Raw genomic sequence first — 20,858 nt, 5'->3', positions numbered from 1 at the left:
CCTCCTCCAAGTCATTAATAAAAATGTTGAAGAGCACTGGGCCCAGGACTGAGCCCTGCGGTACCCCACTCGTTACCTCTCCCCAGTTTGAGAAGGTCCCATTGATAAGCACTCTTTGATTCCGATTCTGTAGCCAACTGTGGATCCACCGGATCGTTGTTTCATCTAGCCCACTTTGAGCTAGTTTGCTCATCAGGATATCATGGGGCACTTTGTTGAAAGCTTTGCTGAAGTCGAGGTATATGATGTCTACAGCATTCCCACGGTCTAAAAGGGAGGTGACTTGATCAAAAAATGAGATCAGATTTGTCTGGCAGGACTTGTTTTTGACAAATCCATGTTGGCTTCGAGTAATCACGGCATTGTTGTCAAGGTGCTTCCAGATGGATTGCTTTATGATCTGCTCCAGAATTTTCCCAGGGATTGATGTCAGACTGACTGGTCTGTAGTTCCCAGGTTCCTCCTTTTTACCCTTTTTGAAGATAGGGACAACGTTAGCCCTCCTCCAGTCATCTGGCACTTCCCCCGTCCTCCATGATTTCTCAAAGAGAATAGACAGCGGTTCTGAGAGTTCTTCTGCCAGTTCCTTGCAGTTCATCTGGCCCTGGAGATTTGAACTCATTCAAAGTAATGAGGTGTTCCTTGACTATATGCCTGTCGATCTCAAGCTGCAATCCTGCCCCTTCAGCCTGTACTTCGCCTTTGCCAGGGGGGTCATAGACCCTCTTTTGGGAGAAGAGTGAGCCAAAGTAGGAATTGAGCACCTCTGCCTTTACTTTGTCATCTGTTATCGTTTTGCCATCCTTATTTAATAGCTGAACCACCATTTCTTTCCTCTGCCTTTTACTATGCACGCAGCTGAAGAAAGCCTTTTTGTTGTTTTTAACATCCCTTGCTAACCTCAGCTCATTCTCAGCTTTAGCCTTCCTGACGCCATCCCTGCAATTCTGTGCTATCTGCCTGTACTCTTCCTTTGTTACTTGGCCTTCTTTCCACTTCCTATATGTGTCCTTTTTTGTTTTCAGGTCATCCCTAAGCTTTTTGTGAAACCACATTGGCTTCTTCTGTTGTCTTCCACCTTTTCTTCTTGTTGGAATTGCTTGTGATTGTGCCTTGAGAATTTCCTTTTTTAAAAGCTTCCACCCATCTTGGACTCCTTTTCTCGCTAGCATCGCTTGCCATGGGACCTTACTGATCATTGTTCTGAGTTTATGAGAATCAGCTTTCCTAAAATCCAGGGTACGCGTTTGACTACACTCAGCTTTTGCTTCCCTTAGAACCAAGAACTCAAGTACAACATGGTCGCTTTCCCCCAGAGTTCCTGTAACTGCTACTTTATCCACTCAGTCATCTCTGTTGGTTAGGATCAAGTCAAGGATAGCCCATCCTCTAGTTCCTTCCTCTACGTTCTGTAGGACGAAGTTATCCGCCACACAAGTCAGGAATTTCCTGGAGGGGCCATGTTTTGCAGAATTTGTCTCCCAACAAATATGGGGGAAATTGAAGTCCCCCATTACTACTACATCATGCTACCTTAAAACATTGGCTATTTGCTTTTCAAAAGTTTCATCCTTGTCTTCTCCTTGATTGGGTGGCCGGTAGTAGACTCCGACCACCAGGTTCCTTTTATTCTTTGCTCCATTTATTTCAACCCACATGCTCTCGATGGGGCTACCAAGCTCCTCCTCCTGTATTTCTGTGCAGAGATATGTATTTTTCACATACAGTGCAACCCCACCTCCCTTTCTGTTCCTCCTGTTCTTTTTGAACAAGATATATCCTTCAGTTGCTGTATTCCAGTCATGAGAGTCATCCCACCAAGTCTCAGTTATACCTATCAGGTCATAATTTCCCTCTTGTATTAAGAGTTCAAGTTCGTTCTGTTTGTTTCCCATACTCTGGGCATTAGTGTATAGACATCGAAGACCATGTGCTTCATAGTCTGGCTTTCTTCCTACATGTGTCTGAAGACTATTATTGGGCATTATCAGAGCTGTTCTCTCCATTGCAGTGCATGCGCCTATGTCCATTGTTACCCCCAACATTACATCTCCCTTCCCCGTAGGATTCAGTTTAAAGCCCTCCTGATGAAGTTCTTCATGCTGTGGCCAAACACATTCTTCCCATCCTTTGTGAGGTGCAACCCATCCCTAGCCAACAGCCCATCTTCCAGGAAGTATAGCCCGTGGTCCCAGAATCCAAATCTCTCTCGTTGGTACCACCTTTGTAGCCAGTCATTCACCCGGAGTATTTTTCGTTCCCTTTCTGTCCCTCTTCTAACTACTGGAAGGATGGATGAGAAAACTATCTGGGCCCCAAAGTTCTTGAGTTTCCTTCCCAAAGCTTCAAAGTCTGACGTGATCTCTTTGTAGCTCCGCTTGGCGGTATCATTTGTTCCCACATGGATGAGAAGAAAGGGATACCTGTCAGTGGGCTTTTTGAGTGCAGGCAACCTTTCAGTCACGTCTCTAATTTGTCCTCCCAGGAGACAAAATACCTGGCGAGTCCACGGGTCTTCGCGACATACTTGGGTCTCGATCCCACGCAGCAAGGAGTCTCCCACTACTACCACTCTTCTCTTCTTCTTCTTGTAGGCCTGGGTTTCATCGCCTCTGTTTGACTGACCTTTAGCCTCTTGCTCACTCTCATGCAGGTTCCTCTGTGATTCTTCCTCTGCAGGCTGTCCTCCAGTCTCATCCGCAAGTACCTGGAATCGGTTCCACAGCTCCACTGCTTCCACTGGTGCAGAGTGGCGTCTAGTTCTTCTTCTCCTAACTGTCACCCTTTTCCAAGGAGTATCCTCTATTCCATTTTTCTTCACCTCAGCATTTCCCACTGCCTCATCTTGCTGTTGCTCCTCAAGCTTCTGGTCTGCCCTTTGCTGCTGTAGTTCCCCCATTCTGTCCAAGAACTCTTCGTGTTCTCTTATTCCCCAGAGGGTCGACAGTCGCCGCTCCAGTCCACTTACTTTTTCCTCCAGCAGCGTGATCAACTTGCACTTGTTGCAGGTGTCGGCCATGTTGTTCTCAGGCAAGAAAACAAACATGGCACACACCGTGCAGGTCACCACCACTGGAGAGTCCTGTCCTTCCATTGCCTCTTTTCCCTTTTTGTGTCTAGCTTTGTGATTGTTCTAGACTAGCCTGTGCCTGCTCCTCTACTCAGAAGAGGTTAAAAGCAGAGTCACACTGGTGTGAAAGTGTGTGTTACAAGACAAATAAATGGAAAAAAGTTAGTTAAAATAAAAAAAATGAAAAAAAATGTTAGGGGCCTCCCCCTTGACCTCCCCTGCCGAACTCCCCTGGCCAACTCCTGTTTGCTCCCCCTGTTCGCTCACTTTGGTTGCTCGCTCTCTGGGAGCTTGCCTGCTTCTGTAGTCCCTGGACCAGCTGGAGCAGCTTGCTCTGCTCTGCTCTGCTCAGCTGGGAGGCGGGAAACAGACTGATGGATCCATGAGCAACAGCTGCGTTTATCTGAATCCTGCATTCTCCTGCACCTCTAGGATAGCAGTGGTTAAAAATGGTTGGCAGGACAGGCATCTGGCTGGCCAGAACTCCCCCCTTCTGGAATCTTCTTTCCTGCCCCTTGTGCCGTTTCTGTGCATCCTTGACTCTTCTCAGTGGGCTGAAAAGGCAGCCCCCCCCCCCCGCACTGTTATCCAGTGCAGTTTACCTTTTGCGGAATCACTTTCCCTGGCCTTTTACTACCCTGTGCAGACTGCATAGCTCCAGACCACTGTAATGACCATGGCTGGATCTGTGTGCTTCCGTCTGCTGTGCGCTGCTGTGTTGCCTTGGGAGACTCCCCAGTGATGCTGACCTCACACAGAAAACATTTAGACAGAGGGTTGAGAGGGGAATGGCTGAAGCAAAGGCCTCCTCCTCCCTCTCCCCTTACGCCCATATAAACGTGCTGATCTGTATGGAGCAACTTCGGTGAGCAGGATCTCGCCCCTTCCCCATCTCTAGCGGAGTCCCCTCGCCATATTTCTCATTTGCTGGCGGCTGGCCACTGTGGCTGCTGGCGCTGCCCTGGCAGAAGGGAGAAGCCATCCCCCGCTTTGTGCTTCAGCAGGGACCTCTACAGACGGAGACAGATGCCTGCCTCCCAGATGCCTGCTTTCGCCTGCCTGCTTCACGCAAATGAGGCCTCCTGCTGGCTCAGGACAGGGGAAAGGGAGCTCTTTCAGTTGAAAACGCAGAGGGATTTTGCAGAGTTCTGGCCTGGAGGAAATTTGCTGCCTGCCTCCTAACGTTTTTGTACTAGAATGTGAAACCAGGCTGCTTGTTGGGGAATCTCACATACCGCTGGCCACCATTCTTTCTGAGGGGCAAAAAAGAAGGATCCCCAACATAATTGCTCCTTTCGAGTGGTTTGCTTAGGGAAGGGGAAAGCTGTGTGCGCTTCTGTCGGCAGAAGCAGCTCACTCGGCAGGGAAGAGAATCTGCCCTGCTGCCCCCAGAACCCACCAACTGAGTCTGCTTTCAGATTAATTAATGGATTGGTCAGGATTCCTGAACATTTCTCAAAATCTGCTCTCCACCCCTGGCCTAACCTGTGCGGGTTCCACATTCTTTTAAAAGTGGACTCTGTATGTGGAAGTGGCTGCTACACAGAATGTGTCTCCCTCCCAAGCTTCCTTCCTTTCTCCTGACCCCCCACCCTCAATCTGTGTCCCCCACCCCTACCGCGCTCAACTATTCCTTTATTTCTAGTCAGTTCTTTGTATCATTCTGATTGTGAGTACTGATTTATTTATTTTACACATTTAGACGACCTTTCCTCCAGAGAGCTCAAGGCAGCTAACGACAAGATAAAACAATAAACTAACAGTTTAAAACAGCCCTTAAAAGCCTCAAACAGCAAAAAACAAAAAATAACAGAATACATCGGTGGAATATTTTTATTTTATTTTACTTATTTACAATATTTATATACCGCTCCACATCAAAGATTTCAGAGTGGTGAACGGCAAGATAAAATAATAAAACCCCATAATTAAAACAATTAAAACATTTTAGAATAACGGATGAACATAATAAACTAAGGCTGGTCACTCGGGGAAGGCCTCTTGGAATAATTTTATTTATTTATTTATTATTGCATTTATATCCCGCCTTTTTTTCCTCTTGCAAGGCACCCAAGGCGGCTTACATTATCCTCCTCCTCTCCATTTTATCCTCACAACAACAACCCTGTGAGGTGGGTTGGGCTGAGAGTGTGTGACTGGCCCAAAGTCACCCAGTGAGCTTCCATGGCTGAGTGGGGACTAGAACCCGGATCTCCCAGCTCCCAGTCCAACACTCTTGCCACTACGCCACACTGGCTCTCATAACAATAACATTGTCTTTAGGAGGCACCGAAAGCAACACACTGTTGGCACCTGCAGGGAGGCAGGGAATTGCACAGGAAGCGGGCCACTACGCTGAAGGCTGTTTTCCTGGTGGACTCCAGCCGGACCCCAGGTCCATGTGGAACCACCAGGAGCAAGCCCTCCAATGACCTCAGTGACTGGGTAAAGAAGAAGGCGCTCTCTCAGGTATCCTGGTCCCAGGTTGTTTAGGGCTTTGTACACTAGTACTAACACCTTAAACCTGGCCCAGTAGCAAATAGGCAGCCAATGCAGTTCCCTCAGCAAAGGAGTTACATTTTTTAAAATAAGATTCTTAAACAGTGCAAGGCAGCTGAAATGCCGTCCTAAAAAGAAGTTCTCTACCAACTTGCAGAAGGCCATTAGAGAGGAGGGGAGGGAGCTTCGCTTTCCTTGGGAGTTCCAGTCCCTAAGTGCATCCACCAAAAAGGCCCTCCCCCCTCTCCCTAGACGTATCTCAGAGATTCTCAGGACATACAGGAGGGCCTCCAAAGATGATCTCAATAGGCACTTCCTTCTCTGTTCATGACTCCTTCCTTCCTTCCTTCCTTCCTTCCTTCCTTCCTTCCACACTGCTCTCCCAAATACAGAGATCACTCTACCCAGCTTCCTCAACTTATTCCTATTGCATGGGTGGTCAACTACAACCGGACTGTGGCCTCCATCCGGGTTGGCTTCCCAGCCTCCTGTATCTTTTCTGAGCTTTCATTCAAGTCCTGTAACCCAGCTTGCTGCCTTCTCCTTAGCTGCTCCTCTCAGCACACAACCACTTCTGCCAGTCACCCAGGCAGAGTCATGTAGGGCAGAGCAGAAGGTGCCCAGATCTAGCCCTGTTGCAGGGAGAGAGCCAGGGGACCTACCTTCACAGATGTTTCATAGAGCACATGCTTTGCATGCAGAAGGTCCACAGAGTCCATCCCCAACATCTCTGGTTCAAGGATATCAGATAGCTGGCCTGTGAAAGATCTCTAGTTCTTGGAAAGCAGCTGCTCATCAGAGGAGACAGTGCTGGGATAGATGAACTGATCATCTGACTCTGTATAAAGCAGCTTCATATGTTCATTTGAGAGTAGATGGACACAACTAACTGGTTCAAAGGTGAGGTGTAATGGGAGTAAACTTGGAGACCAACTGGCAAAGATAGCTCTGGAATTTGTGAGCCCCCAAGCCTCTGTACCGCTGTGCCTGGGTACCTGCAATGGGAGTTTGCGGGGCTGGGGCAGCTCTGAGTGCCTTGGCAGAGCACCTGATTGGCGTCCTGCCATCAATGCTTGGCTGTTAGTTCAACCTGCTGTCCTTGCTGCCTGTCACTGTGGTTTATGATGCCAGCAAGAACTTAATTACTGGCCTTGTCCTCTGCCAAGGACCACGTCCTCTCCAGATTATAGTGTGTGTGGCGGGAGCACAGGGCCATGGTTCTGCTCAGCCAAGCCACCGATGGGTGACTGCTAACCTATCGCACTGTGTTTTTTCTTCTCTTTAATATGCATGTTGGCATTTATTTGACTTGCCCAAAGATCTGTTGTGTGTCTAACAGCATTTGGCAAAAGCTAACCAGCTATCTGTGATGAAGGAAATCTCCAGTCTTTCCATTCCCTGCTCCAAACCCATTTCTTCTTTGAGGAATCCACTGCCTGGAATGTGAAAATTTAGGTTTGTTGGCCTAGCCCTACACTACTGAAGAAAGTTGCGACATTTTGTTAAAGATATAGAAGTGAGGCTGAGAACAAAACTAAAGCTTCCAAGTGAATCTGTTGCTGAGTTGGGGCTTGAACTCAGGTCTCTTGAGTGAAGTCTAGCTCTGTGCCCAGGAGAGTCAATGTGAGGACCAGAACATTTGATTGGATTCTTTGGTATACTATTGTTTTTCCACCAGATGCCAGAGTGTGTGGAAAATTCCGGCTACTCCGAATGGGAGGCAATGACCATCTCTGTTTCAGCTCATCAGTACCGCATGGGAATTAACCGCCTGCCCTTCCCTGGCGAATGAATGGCTCTGAGTTTGTTCATAATTTTAAATATTTCAGCCCCAGAAGATCCTTTGACAGGCTCTTCTGAACTCTGCAAGTGTCTCTTCTGAGCCCTGGAGCAATCTGCTATGTAGGGATTTCGTCAGCATCTGTGCCTAACCAGTATGTGTGTCCTGAGAACCTTTCTAGGAGAGACCTGAGGCCAAATTGCTCCATCCTTCCCTTCCCTGCCAGATGACTGTTGTTCAACCTGCAGTATTAGAGTCAGATTAGGGGGAACATCTGGAGTTTGGCAACGGGTGGATCGGCACTGCAGAGCTCCAGCTGACCTTTAGAGCACTGGTTCACAGGGTGGGGACCAAGGTCATAGTGACAATCACATTTATAGAGCACTGGTTGAGTGTTCACATACATTATCCCCTGTTCTTGCAACCACTCTATAGGGCAGGGGAGTATTTTTCCCCATGTTGCATATGGGGGAGGGGGGGGAAATGAGGTGTGTGTGCGGTGGTTGACTCTGTGTCTTGTACCCAGAGTTAGAGCTGGTTTATTTAACAAGGGGGTGTTGTTGTTTTTTACACATTAAAGTCAATGCAAGCTGAAGTTCTTGGTGAATTTGTTCACAACAAAAGGGTCTTGTAAATGGTTCCACTGAAGCTGTATAGAAGAAATCATTTGGACTGCATGGCTGGATCAGACCCAAAGTCCATCTAGCTTAGGGCAGCATACAGACGGTGACCAGATAGATGCTCTTAAGCAAGCGGGGTCTGATGAACGTAGCCACCCCTGGGTTTGGTCCCCAGCACCTGTTAATCAAAAACAGTGTAACTCGGAACACTCCTGTTCTGTGTTCCTAGCTGTCACAGTTAATAGGCTAGCCTTGTTGTTCAATGTTTCTCCCTGTCAATTTGTCAGATTTTTTTTTAAGCCACATGACAGGAGCCATCAGTATTTTTACTATTACTAATAATGATGTATGAGTTAATTTAGTATCATCTGTGTGGGTGTGGGTGTGCACGCACACATTGCTTTCCAAAGCAGCACCAAAAATAGAGGTCCCTGTCTTTGAGGAGCTTACAGTCTAAAGTTTGGACTTGAGGTAGGAAGGAAGGAGGTGAGGAGAAATGGGGGGAGGGGGATGTGCTTTCAGTTCAGCACTTTGTCCTTAGGCTTCATTTCAGCAGTGAATGAGACGGACTGACTGAGGCATGACCTGCAAAACATGGCCCCTCCAGGAAATTCCTGACTTGTGTGGCGGATAACTTCGTCCTACAAAAAGTAGAGGAAGGAACTAGAGGATGGGCTATCCTTGACTTGATCCTAACCAACAGAGATGACTGAGTGGATGAAGTAGCAGTTACAGGAACTCTGGGGGAAAGCGACCATGTTGCTTTCTTGGTTCTGAGGGAAGCAAAAGCCGAGTGTAGTCAAACGCGTACCCTGGATTTTAGGAAAGCTGATTGAATAAACTCAGAACAATGATCAGTAAGGTCCCATGGCAAGCGATGCTAGCGAGAAAAGGAGTCCAAGATGGGTGGGAACGTTTAAAAAAGGAAATTCTCAAGGCACAATTACAAACAATTCCAACAAGAAGAAAAGGTGGAAGACAACAGAAGAAGCCGATGTGGCTTCACAAATAGCTTAGGGATGACCTGAAAACAAAAAAGGACACATATAGGAAGTGGAAGGAAGGCCAAGTAACAAAGGAAGAGTACAGGCAGGTAGCACAGAATTGCAGGGATGGCGTCAGGAAGGCTAAAGCTGAGAATGAGCTGAGGTTAGTGAGGGATGCTAAAAGCAACAAAAAGGCTTTCTTCAGCTACATGCATAGTAAAAGGCAGAGGAAAGAAATGGTGGTTCAGCTATTGAATGAGGATGGCAAAATGGTAACAGATGACAAAGAAAAGGCAGAGGTGCTCAATTCCTACTTTGGCTCACTCTTCTCCCAAAAGAGGGTCTATGACCCCCCTGGCAAAGGCGCAGTGCAGGCTGAAGGGGCAGGATTGCAGCTTGAGATCGATAGGCTTATGGTCAAGGAACACCTAATTCCTTTGAATGAGTTCAAATCTCCAGGGCCAGATGAACTGCATCCTAGAGTCATAAAGGAACTGACAGAAGAACTCTCAGAACCGCTGTCTATTCTCTTTGAGAAATCATGGAGGACGGGGGAAGTGCCAGATGACTGGAGGAGGGCTAATGTTGTCCCTATCTTCAAAAAGGGTAAGAAGGAGGAACCTGGGAACTACAGACCAGTCAGTCTGACATCAATCCCTGGGAAAATTCTGGAGCAGATGATAAAGCAATCCATCTGGAAGCACCTTGAAAACAGTGCCGTGATTACTCGAAGCCAACATAGATTTGTCAAAAACAAGTCCTGCCAGACAAATCTGATCTCATTTTTTGATCAAGTCACCTCCCTTGTAGACCGTGGGAATGCTGTAGACATCATATACCTCGACTTCAGCAAAGCTTTCGACAAAGTGCCCCATGATATCCTGATGAGCAAACTAGCTCAAAGTGGGCTAGAGGAAACAACGATCCGGTGGATCCACAGTTGGCTACAGAAGCAGACTCAAAGAGTGCTTCTAAATGGGACCTTCTCAAACTGGGGAGAGGTAACGAGTGGGGTACCGCAGGGCTCAGTCCTGGTCCCAGTGCTCTTCAACATTTTTATGAATGACTTGGAGGAGGAGGTGCAGGGAATGCTGATCAGATTTGCAGATGACACAGAATTGGGCGGGATAGCTAATACTTTGGAAGACAGAAACGAAATTCAAAGTGATCTGGATAGACTGGAGCGCTGGGCAGAAAACAACAGAATGACATTTAATAGGGATAAATGCCAAGTTCTGCACCTAGGAAAAAGAAACCAAATGCATAGTTAAAAGATGGGGGAGACGTGGCTCAACAACAGTACAAGCGAGAAAGATCTTGGAATTGTTGTCGATCACAAGCTGAATATGAGCCAACAATGTGATGTGGCTGCAAAAAAGGCCAATGCTCTTTTGGGCTGCATTCATAGAAGCATCGCTTCCAAATCCCGGGAAGTACTAGTTCCCCTCTACTCAGCACTGGTTGGGCCTCATCTGGAGTACTGTGTCCAGTTCTGGGCACCACACTTGAAGAAGGATGCAGACAAACTGGAGAGGGTTCAGAGGAGGGCAACAAAGATGATCAGAGGACTGGAAACAAAACCCTATGAAGAGAGACTGAAAGAACTGGGCATGTTTAGCTTTGAGAAGAGAAGACTGAGGGGAGATATGATGGCACTCTTCAAGTACTTGAAAGGTTGTCACAGAGAAGAAGGCCAGGATCTCTTCTTGATCATCCCAGAGTGCAGGACACGGAACAATGGGCTCAAGTTACAGGAAGCCAGATTCCGGCTGAACATCAGGAAAAACTTCCTGGCTGTAAGAGCAATATGACAATGGAACCAATTACCTGAAGAGGTGGTGGGCTCTCCCACACTGGAGGCGTTCAAGACGAGGCTGGACAGCCACCTGTCAGGGATGCTCTGACTTGGATTCCTGCATTGAGCAGGGGGTTGGACTCGATGGCCTTGTAGGCCCCTTCCAACCCTACTATTCTATGATTCTATGACCTCCTACGGTCATACATTTTGTAAGTTAACATGGAGGATGAAGAAAAACTCTCTGCTCCTCCTGAACGATTACTGCTGTATTTCCATTGGATAATCCTGTGTACCAATTTTGGGAGAGACTGAGGCTGCAATCCTGCACCCAGTTACCTGGAAATAAACCCCATTGAACCCAATGGAACTTACTTCTGAGTAGACATGTAAGGATTGTGCTGTAACTTGCCCCCTTCCTCTCCTCTGCATAGTCCATAACCCCATAAACCTCCCCTGCAACCATGCGTGAGGGGCGGGCTGGCTGACCCCTGAGCCCTTCCATCACTTGCTGTCTTCATCCTCATCCCACCTGCCTCCATTTGTCTGTGGCCTGGGGGCCCCTGCCCCAACTCTCCTTGGAGCAGGTGGTTTTCCAAGGCAAGCGGCCAAGGTGACTGGCCACCCTGTGTGGTGCACCTTGCTGAGGGGCAAGGCGCCAAGCTTTGGGCTGCAGACCTCAGCTCAGCAGGGACTAGTTCCTTGCCGTGCCTCTTCTTCCCTTGGATGAGGATGGCTCCCAGTCCCTGCTGGCCCTCATGGGGGAAGCTGAGTGGAGCTGTACCTTCTGGTTGAGTGGTGCTTGTGAATAGTCTAGTGGGGTTGGGGTGGATGGGGAGAGAAGAAGAGCAGCACATACACCTGAGCTGGAAATATGATCCCATGCCATGGTGGCTGCCTTCTCACCAATCTTGGTCTCCTTTTGGCCTTAAAGGGCATAGAGAAAGATAAGAGCTGCGTGGGAAGCCAAGGTGGTATTGTATTGTATTCCAGTTTTGCCCCTCTCAGCAGCCAAAGGAAATTAGGGATACTGTCAAATTATGAGACAGATTTGTCATGACTTCTCTCAGTTCAGGACTCATGGCATCCCAGAGCGTTATCCATTGAACAAGGATGTGTGCTCTTGAAACAGACCTGTCTTAAACGGGTTCAGGATGTGCAAACCCACTTGAAAAAAACTGTCAGCTTACAGTGGCCTCAAAGCAGATGTGCTTCTGGTTTGGCCGTGCTATGCCAGCAAAGTTGGAAGAAATTACCTTCCCCCACACCCCAAGTTCTGTGCCAGTATGAGACTTAGGGGGGCAAGTGCATGGCTCAAATTGTGCTCCTGCCCTGTTATGATTCTTCCTTTTCGGCTTTGTGGGTTAGTGGGGGTGGGGCAGTTCAGGGCTCTTGTGTCTCAGGGGATCGGATGCGCTTAGCAGTCCCCAGGGGACGAGAGAGATGGTGACCAGCCAGGCTGTAAGGTGAGCAGAGGCCTGGCCACAGAGGAGCAAACTTTGCTGTTTTCCAGGGCTTGACTGCACAGGCGCATGGCTGGGTGGCGTCCAGGGGAAGCTACTGCAGGTGGCCTTGTGCAGTGCCGCGCAGACCTGGAGATTCTGCCTACGCAGGAGCAATCTCTGTGAATGGCCAGCCAGGGAGTTGTTTGGGCTGCTCATCCTCCTGCAAGCTCAGCCAGATACTCTGCAGTTTGATCCATGCCTGTTGATTGGCATGACTTTACAGGGCCAGAGAGGGAAGGAAAGGGAGGCGAGGTTTGCTTATTATCCTGCTTCATCTGGACACGTGTTTTAAGGCTGGCTGTGGGAGAAAAGAAAGCTGTTATATTCCAAGAATGGCGGGCAATGTGTGTGCATGTGTGCGTTTGTTTGCACAGCTACTGTTTTATCTGTGCAGTGCAGAATTGGAGTTACCGGCGTAGGAAAAACAACCACCCCAAGTGTTATATTTTATTTATTTAAAATCAAAGAAAGAGGAAAGGCATAATCAAGTGGTAATTTCTGTGCTGCAAGCCCTTTGGAATGAATGGGACGTGTGCAGGAGACGGACTGTAAGGCTGAACGGCACGTATAGAAGCTTGAGAAATGTTAGTCTCTCCTCAGGGCTTCTGAATATGGGGTGGGCTGGGCTCGGCTGAGGGGTAGATTGAACTGGGGACTTACCAGTTTGTAAGAAGCCCCTATTTATTTATGTGTTCTCTTGTTTTGGGGAACTGCCCTGGAAGCCCTGCTGCAGGGCAGCAAATGAGTCCTTCAAATGGATAAATCAGCCAAGGCCTCTGAGATACACCCACTCACACAGCATGCTGCCCACTTCCCCTACAGTCCCAGTCTTTGTTTCCGTCTTCCATAGGTCTTGTCCACCTCCCCCCACCGCCGCTCCCCATGTTTCACATAACTTTCCCTAGTCTTTAACTCCGGGATCTGCCAACAAAAATTTCAAATTTTGCAGAAACCCAGATGTTGCATCTGGAAGTAATTTGGAGGGAAAAATTAAGTAATTTTCCTAACTTATTCTGATTGCAGAATTTGGTGGGCTTTGGTGTAGAAATCCACACACCCCTGACCACAGGAGTACATGAGGCACTGGGGTGAGTCATTCTTGGCTGCACTACACAGCCATTTATTCTCCCGAAGCCCCGTTGAAGGCTGTGGGGCTCCTCTGGAGTAGAAGGATTTTGATCCTTGTTCACACATGGTTTTCAGACCCTGTGAAATGACTATAATTTCTATTTAACAGTTTCTTGGCGTCAACGGCAAGATAGACTCCATGCAGGGTGTAGAGTTGTTGTGGTACTTGGCCAAAAGGCTGTGTGTGTGTGTGTGTGCACGCATGCGCGCGCACACACACACACACACACACACACACAGGGTGAGGCAGGTTAGAGTGGCAGAGCTGATGGGGAAATGGGGAAGGGGTGACTACAAGGGATGGAGGGATCTATAAGATGAGGCAGGGGGCTCAATCTTGGGACAATGCTTTGCTGAGGAAGAGAAGGGATTGGGGGAAGAGTGGGGAAAGGCAACCCAGTGGAGTAAGTGGGCTCTTCCAGAGTGAGGGGAAAGTGAGCTGGAAACAGGCCAGAATTGGGTGTGGGGTTTGGTGGGTAATTTTTAAAAAATTATGCCTTTTCAGCAAGATGAATAACATTAATAGACTTAATAGTTAGTCATGACAGTGATAATATAAAATATAACAATAAATTATATGCCAGGAGACTGTGTGTACCCAAAGAAGCTTACAGTATACAAAAAACAGTACAGGCCAATGAAAATTAGCAAAATATAGCAATAAACATTTCATTTCCAAAAAAAAATCAGTTTGAAGCAAAACAAGAGTATTAATCTAGCTCAGCCTTCCCCAAGCTGGTTCCCTCCATATATGTTGGACTACAAGTCCCACCATTCCCAGCCAGTGTGGCCATTGGTCACGCTGGGACTTGTAGTCCAACACACCTGAGGGCACCACTTTGGGGAAGGCTGAATTAAGGTTACCGGGTGACAGGAGGCAGCTCCGTTGTCCTGGCAGTAGCCATGTTAGGTTTATTAGCAACTATAATAATGGAACAGGCCATAAATGAACAAATTTATTTGTGGCTGGATTCAGCGGAGGGGCCTTGGGCTGATCCATGTTTTTGTGTACATCGCTTGATATCGCTCCACTTAACGACTGTTAGCCCCCGTTAGCATTTTTTTTATGAACATTTGCAGGTGGCTGTTCTGAACTCTTGTAGCTGCTTCACACGTGCACCAAGTCCTTTCTCGATGCTGCAGTCAGGTGGCGATTGTGTGCGTTGCAGTCCTCTCAGCCACATGCTGAAGTTGATATTTTTAAAGCCATAACGAAACAACATTTTGGATGAAGCCTCCTTTTTTCTATAGAGCGAGCTGTGTGCACCCTAGAACATCCCTCTGCCAGCTTGTGGGGATGATGGGGGCACGGGGGGAGTTCACATGACTTCCCATTTAACAGAGGCATTTTCATTTTGGCTGTGGATGATAGGAGTTGTAGACAGGTTGGGGAGGGTTGCCTTACTGCCTTGCTCTTTCCTCGTGTGCTTATTTAGATGTGTAAGCATGTCAGCTGGGTTTAAAAAAAAAGATTGTTTTATTTAGCACAGGACTTTGTTTTCTTCTTAGGCACTTAAGAAAATATTAAGTATGCCTTGGCAGACAAGTTAATGTGGAAGTCTTGAATGTGAAAATCACTGGTTTTGGAAGCTTGAAAAGGATGTGGAAGGTAACCAGAGAATTCATACCAAGTAGAAGGGCCAAGGGCCATAGCTGACCTTGTAATTCCCTGCTTGTGGCACACACATTATTGGGGCAAAAAATCCCAACTTCAGGTATAAGCTGGAGGAATCTGAGCTAGCGGTGACTGACCAAGAAAGAGATCTTGGGGTCGACTCAGTGTGTAGCCGCTGTAAAAAAAAGGCAAACTCCACCTTAGGCATTACTAGGAAAGGCATCAAAAATAAATTGTCAAGATTATACTCCCCTTACAGAAATCTATGGTGCGACCACACATAAAGTACTGTGTATAGTTTCAGTCACGGCACCTAAAAAAAGATATTGTAGAGCTGGAAAAAGTGCGGGAAAGGGCAACTAAAATGATCAAGGGGCTGGAGCATCTCCCCTATGAGGGAAGGTTGCAGCAGCTGGGATTGTTTAGCTTGGAAAAAGGGAGGGTATGGGGAGACATGATGGAGGTCTACAAAATTATGCATGGTGTAGAGAATGTGGATGGGGAGACATTTTTATCCCTCTCTCAAACTACTAGAACCTGGGGTCATCCTTTGAAGCTGATTGTGGGGAGATTCAGGACAGATAAAAGGAAGTCCTTCTTCACACAGCACAAATATGGAATTCGCTACCACAGGCTGTAGTGATGGCCACCAACTTGGATGGCTTTAAAAGGGGGTTGGACAAATTTCTGGAGGAGTCTATCAATGGCTAGTAGTCCTGATGGCTAAGTGCTACATCCAGTATCAGAAGCAGTATGCCTATGTACACCAGTTGCTGGGGAACATGGGTGGGAGGGTGCTGTTGCACTCGTGTCCTGCTTGTGGGCTTCCCGTGGGCAGCTGGTTGGCCACTGTGTGAACAGAATGATGGACTGGATGGACCCTGGATCTGATCCAGCATCAGGGCTCTTCTGATGTTCTGATGTAACAGTTTGCCCAAAGCTCAAGATGCCATTTTGCAGTCACAGTTTGCCCAGCCCACCTTGCAACACTTATGATTGTGTTGTGCAAGAAATCAGTTTGTGACTATGGTGCCCACAAAAGCCTATGCCATAATAGATTTGTTAGTCCTTAAGGTGCCACAAGATTTTCCGTTGTTTTTGCTGTAACAGGCTAACACGGCTCCTCTGGAAACTGTTCAAATAGCTCGTTTGCCAAGACCATCGTTCTCCATTAGCAAGGACGAAAAGCAGTCAACCGAAAGGGATTTTGATCATGTGAATTGGCCCTGAACAGCTTATGTTTTATATGGGGCAGGAGTAAGTCAAAGGAAAATTACCGGTATAAAAGTTTCTATTGTACTTCTTGTGTTCACTGCTTCGGAAGCTGTTTGGATGGGGAGCAGTATACAGCTGTTGTAAATCAATAAATGTATTTGATGGTCATTTCCCACCTTACCAATGTGATGTGCAGTTTCTGTTAGCATGCTGATACCGGTTAACTACTCCCATGAGGATTCAGATGTTAATTACAGATACTAATCTGTACGCTCTTCTAGACTTGGGGTATTGCACCACAGCTGTGCAAGCAGAACGTCGGCTGTTTACATCTTTGGGTCCTGATAGAGTCAGGCCAGCTCTGCTCATAATCTCTTCTGTTCTGGTTGGGGTGGGTGATACATGAATTAGCACTTCTCCCTTGGGGAAATACACACACTCACACTCTGGTGATGAAAACACTTGCCGAATACTAAGGCAGACCGAAATTCCCAGCTGATAGGCTGGCCATTACTTGCGTGGTTGTTGGCTTCCAGCTCTGACGATCCTCTGTGGAAATTCCCATCTATTCCAAACGTCTTTCGTCGTGTCGCCATGCCTCATTTAGGATAACTGTGCTGGGGGGAGGGAGGAAAGGGAGAATGTCACGCAGAGCAGGGAGCTTCCTTTCTAGCAGTGGTAATAAAACTATAATTACCTTGGGTTGTTTAGAGTTTTCCCCTCGCTTTATAAGGGCACGGGGTGAGGATGTTATATACATTTTTCAGCGAGCTGAACAAGGCACGTAATGGGGCTATGACCTGCCAACGGGATTGCAAAGAGGGTTAGTGAAACACACGCCAGGAATCCTGGCTCCTAGTCTCTGCTGGAAGCTCTTACCACCTTTTGTCTCCTTGAAAACACAGGCTGCTTCCATTTAGGCCTTGGGCTTCCAGGTTGCCCGAGCTGAATTGCACGTCTTGTGGATGGCCAGATGTCTCCTTCAGAGCTCAAGTGCCCTGGCGCCATTGTAGAAGAGCGAAGGGGCGTCCAGAGTTCATTTCCTGCCCCTGCAATAGTTTCATGAGCATATGAGCCCTTTATCTGCCCTCAACAGCTGACCTCAGCCCAGGAAGGGAGCCCCTTCCTTCGGCCTTGAAAAGCTCTGGAGCAGCCTCCCCCTAACCAAGTGCCCTCCAGACGTGTTGGTCTACAACTCCCAGAAACCCCCAGCCAGCTGTGCCCCAATGGGAAGCTCACAAGCAGGATGTGAGGGCAACCACACTCTCCAACTTGTGTACCTGAAGCAGCAGCATCCCGCCGCTTCATCAGAATGCTGGGAGAGTGTGTTTTGTTTTTTGCATTCCACTCAGTAGCCATCATTTTTGGAGACGGGACCATGGCTCGGTAGTAGAGCGCCTGTTCTGCATGGGAAGGTCCCAGATTCAATACCCAGCATCTCCCTTTAAAAGCATATTTCCAGTAGTAGGACTGGGGTGGACCTTGGAGAGCGGTTGTCAGAGCCAACACAAGACCAGTTGGGACTCTCCAAGAGGTGGCTTCAAGCGTTCATGACTCTTGGGGACAGGATGTCTGGGTTGGACGGAGAGCCCCTTAGCCTGAGCCCAGCATAGGCAGGCCTTACCCAGTGCTGCCAGTTTAATGAGCAGAACTTGCGATGTTACCTGGTAAGGCACTTTGGACCTGAACACTCCCTAGGCTGGTTCTGATGTCAAGTTTTCCCTGAAGGTGGAAGTGGTGCATTAAAGCATGCAAACCCAATGTGGAATTGTGCAGGAAAATACCTGCTGATGGGATACTTGTTTCTGGCCCTTGTCTTCCTGGGGTGCACTCTCCTGACAAATCAACAACATGCAGTCTAATGAAAAGTGCAGGGCTTCTTGCTGATGAAAACTCTTGAGGCATTTAAGAAGAAATTATCTCAGGTAAACAGGCTTAAATTGATTCCTCTTAAATCACTAATGAAACAAAGTTACAGACTAATCGGCACTTTTCTTTCCACAAGAGAAGCATGAGAGGCATTGTCTTGTCAAAGCCTTTTAGCCCTTCACAAGAACCAAATGGGGCAGAGTTGTCTCGTTGGCCAAGCCCTTTTCCTAGAAATATTGGGTAGGGGTGGGGGAGAAGCCAGGGGAAATCCTGCCCCATTCTGGCTTCCAGTTGGCTGTGTGGATCCACAGCATCAGGTACCACATTGCACATTTTGCTTGTCTGGCTTTGCAGTGGCATGCCCACAGGTGGATCCTGCGCATGCCAGTAAATACCTGGAGGACACTCGCCATGGGCTGAAGCAGCTGGGAGCCCATTCTTCTCCAGGCCTGCTGGCAAGCAGGCCTTGGACAGGTTCAGAGTATTTCTCTAACTAGGCCAGGAGTGGGGCCTAGCTCCCTATCTCTGCAGGGAGCCAAGCCCAACCTGGCTGTCTCCAGAAGTTTTTGACAACACCTGGTATCCTTGGCCATTGGCTAAGCTGGCTGGGGCTGATGGGAGTTGTAGTCCCAAACATATGGAGGGACTCTGGTTGGGGAAGGCTGGTTTACTTGGTCTGGCAGTAGCTCTGTAGGGACCCGGGCAGAGAAAGGTCTTCGCCATCCCCTGCTATAGGAGGTCCTTTTCGAATGGAGAATTGGTCCTGGGACCTTCCGCATGCAACACAGGCGCCCTGCCACCGCGCTGCTTCCCCTCCCCAAGCCATGGTCGTGGGGAGCAACACTTTCACCTTAGGAGGTTAATGAGGCCGCTCTGAAAGAGGGAACCCAAATTCTCCTATTTCTGCAGAACTTGTAATGAAAAACATCCTTCCATTGTTGCTTTCTAATGGCCTGCATATTTTTTCCTCACAAAATGTCACATTCCAGAAGTTTATCATTAATAAGCAATACTTAATCTTGCCTTAAGCTTGATTGTCTGCCATGCAGTGATAAAGAATGAGAGAACTGGACAAAATATCTTGTTGCATAACTGAGATGAAACCTAGAAGCAAGGGATTCTGGGAGTCATGACAAACAGCTCTCCCCATTTTTCAGTATAAAGGAAAGTGATAAACAACACTAGTCCACCTGTGCAGGTAGTCTTCTGTTGTGGGGCAAACAGCTAATCAGAATTGGCATTTCATATGCTAAAGCTGATCCAGAAAACAGCCCTGTGCCTTCACAAAGCTCAAATCCTTTGCCAAGGGAACAGCTTCGTTTTTGCAAATTTTGGAATGTGTTGCTCCCCTCCCCCGCTCCCAACCCAGCAATCTCACTCCGCACAGCTTGTAAAACGGCTCAAGTTAAAGAGCGCTGGATAAGTGCTGGCTGCCAGTCAAGTGCCTGTCCCAAGAGGCAGAGAACTAAAAGGAAGCACATGATGCAAAGCAACTGGGGCTAGCCTCCTATGCAGGGGTCTCTTCCCCCCCACCTCTTAAGGGGAGATGCACTACATTTTCAAGACAACATGTGTGTTGCTTGCCTGGAGGGGGCCAGTCATCCCTCCAGTCCCATGTTCTCCCTACACTGATGGGGCCAGGGAGGTGTCTCTGGGAAGCTCCCAAGCAGAGCAACAGCCATCCTTTGTTTCAGCAACTGAAACGGCACATATTTTATTTATTTAAGTATTTTTAGGCTGGCTTTAAGGATAAACCCTCTCAAGGAAGCATTGTTAAACTATGGCATTTGCTACCACAAGATATTGTGATGGCCACCAGTTTGGATGGCTTTAAAAGGCGATTAGACAAATTTATGGTGGCTAAGTCTATCAATTGCTACTAGCCATGATGGCTCTATGCTACCTGCGGTATCCGAGGCAGCATGCCTATTTACACCAGTTGCTGGGGAACATCAGCAGGAGGGTGCTGTTGTACACACGTCCTACTTGTGGGCTTATTGGCCACTGTGTGAACAGAATGCTGGACTAGATGGACCCTTGGTCTGATCTAGCAGGGCTCTTCTTAGGTTCTTAACTCTAAGGTTCCATTTAGCTATTTAGGGTACAGTCCTATACATGTTTAGACAGGAGAAAGTCTGACAACTCCCAGCAGCCCCCAGGCAGCATGGCTTTGCTGTGGCAATCTGGGAGTTGTAGGGCTTTTTATCTCTAACCATGCATAGAGTTGCACTCTTAATTAATAACTGTTGGTTGACCTATCCTCTATTCCTGCTTTCCCCAACATGGTGCACTCCAGATGTGTTGGATGGCAAGTCCCAAGAATGGCCGTGCTGGCTGGGGATGCTGGGAGTTGTCATCCCACATATCTAGGGGGCACCATGTTGGGGATGGCTGCTCTGTTCTTTTGGAAAGCCCTCTAAAAACTCGCTGGCATTGTTTGTAGGCTTTTGTTGTTGTTGTTGTTCAGTCGTTCAGTCGTGTCCGACTCTTCGTGACCCCATGGACCATAGCACGCCAGGCCTTCCTGTCCTGCGCTCTCTCCCGGAGTGTGCTCAAGTTCATATTCATTGCATCGGTGATGCTATCTAGCCATCTCATCCTCTGCTGTCCCCTTCTCCTTTTGCCTTCAGTCTTTCCCAGCATCAGGGTCTTTTCCAGAGAGTTTTCTCTTTGCATTAGGTGGCCAAAATATTTGAGCTTCAGCTTCAGTATCTGTCCTTCCAATGAGCACTCAGGGTTGATTTCCTTTAGGATGGACTGATTTGACCTCCTTGCA

At 47.9% G+C, this 20,858-nt stretch overlaps 1 protein-coding gene across 7 annotated transcripts in view; it reads left to right on the top strand.

The window, feature by feature from the left end:
• The window catches only part of IL11RA (interleukin 11 receptor subunit alpha), a 161,510-nt gene that overhangs the window by 40,364 nt on the left and 100,288 nt on the right, over window positions 1–20,858 (top strand). The window contains exon 1 of one of the 7 annotated variants that reach the window (XM_084832772.1): window positions 13,285–13,343. The exons of the other annotated variants lie outside the window; for them this stretch is intronic. The gene's annotated coding sequence lies outside the window, so the exon portion shown is untranslated. Of the gene's footprint in view, window positions 1–13,284; window positions 13,344–20,858 lie in introns of those variants that run through there. 7 annotated transcript variants of the gene reach the window in all.

This window comes from Heloderma suspectum, chromosome 2 (assembly GCF_057233095.1).
Source record: "Heloderma suspectum isolate Gila_16-S chromosome 2, 16-S_ref, whole genome shotgun sequence".
Taxonomy (NCBI): domain Eukaryota; kingdom Metazoa; phylum Chordata; class Lepidosauria; order Squamata; family Helodermatidae; genus Heloderma; species Heloderma suspectum.
Note: the sequence above shows the minus strand (reverse complement) of the source record. Positions and strands in the feature narration are given on the sequence as shown.